The following is a 1,476-nucleotide window of genomic DNA, read 5'->3' as shown; positions in this document are numbered from 1 at the left end:
ACGACTCTAGTAGTCTATTGTCCACTAGCAAGCAAGCAAAGCAACCATGGCCGACGACCAACCATGGAAGATACCGCCGATCATTCAGGAGCTGGCCGCCGGCGTGCAGGAGCCACCGAGCCGATACGTGGTCGGCGAGCAAGATCGTCCCACCGTAGCCGCTGCCACCATGCCCGAGCCCTTCCCATCGTTGACCTCAGCCGGCTGTCCGCAAACGACGGCGCCGACGACGAGGCCGCCAAGCTAAGCTCTTTTCCGCCCTGCAGAATTGGGGCCTCTTCCTGGTAATAATAAATTAAAGCTCTCTTTTCTTCTTGTTTCCACAGTCCGACCAAGCTCAGACTCTGTGTCTCTGTCCAGGCAGTCGGGCATGGGATGGATCCAGAATTTCTCGCCGAGATTATGGGAGTGACAAGGGGATTCTTCAATCTCCCGCTCGACGAGAAGCAGAAGTACTCCAACCTGACGAACGGCGAGGAGTTCAGGTTCGAAGGGTACGGCAACGACATGGTGCTGTCGGAGGACCAGGTCCTGGACTGGTGCGACAGGCTCTACCTGACGGTGGAGCCGGAGTCCCGGATCATCCGGAGCCTCTGGCCGGCGCAGCCTCCTGCCTTCTGCGACGTCCTGCGCGAGTACACCGCCAGGTGCTGGGAGATCGCCGGCGTCGTGCTCACCAGCCTCGCCAGGCTGCTGGGCCTGCACGAGGGCCGCTTCGTCGGCATGATGAGCGAGGGTGTCGCCATGACGCACGCCAGGTTCAACTACTACCCGCGATACCCCGAGCCGGACCTCGTCTTCGGCCTGAAACCCCACTCCGACGCCTCGGTGATCACCGTCGTCCTCATCGACGACGCCGTCAGCGGGCTCCAGGTGCAGAAACTCAACGACGGCAGCGGCGTCTGGTACGACGTGCCCATCGTTCCCAAAGCTTTGCTGTTCGAGAGGTTCGCCAGAGGGGAACGAGGCTTGGACACGGTGAAGATCGACCTCAACGACGACTGAAAACATGCATGATGTTTCTTGAACGACAGTCAACAACGATGATGATTGATGGATGATAGATTCGCATTCGCTTTGTAGGGAAGCTTCAATTCTCCCAATCTTCCATCGACCCACATTTAATTTGTCGCCATGACGCCATGCTTGTGTGAAGTGAATCAGTTGCTGCCTGCCATTCCCATTTGTGCTTTGAACTCTGTCTTGGTTAATTCAGATCCAGGAACGCATTCTCGCAATCCAGCACTGTCCATCAAGTCAGACTGATGAGCTCCTCGCTTGACACGTCGCTTCACCAGTTGACCGAGATACCTCTCGCTTCCTTCAGACCAAGACTGACAATACAGTCCGTTGCTGGTTTACCGACCGAAAAATACCGATAAAACAAAGGCCATGTTTAGTTGCCTCCAAAATCCAGAATTTGGCACTATGCAAAAAGAAGATTCCCCGTCACATCAAACTTGCGGTACATGCATG

The 1,476-nt window shown here is 56.0% G+C and overlaps 1 pseudogene; it reads left to right on the top strand.

Moving 5' to 3' along the window:
- Positions 1-1,191, top strand: LOC136529405 (protein SRG1-like; annotated as a pseudogene).
- The last annotated feature ends 285 nt before the right edge of the window (positions 1,192-1,476 follow it).

This window comes from Miscanthus floridulus, chromosome 19, assembly GCF_019320115.1.
Source record: "Miscanthus floridulus cultivar M001 chromosome 19, ASM1932011v1, whole genome shotgun sequence".
In the NCBI taxonomy this organism is placed as follows: Eukaryota; Viridiplantae; Streptophyta; class Magnoliopsida; order Poales; family Poaceae; genus Miscanthus; species Miscanthus floridulus.
The sequence above is the reverse complement of the archived record's forward strand: the minus strand, read 5'-3'. Positions and strand labels throughout refer to the sequence as shown.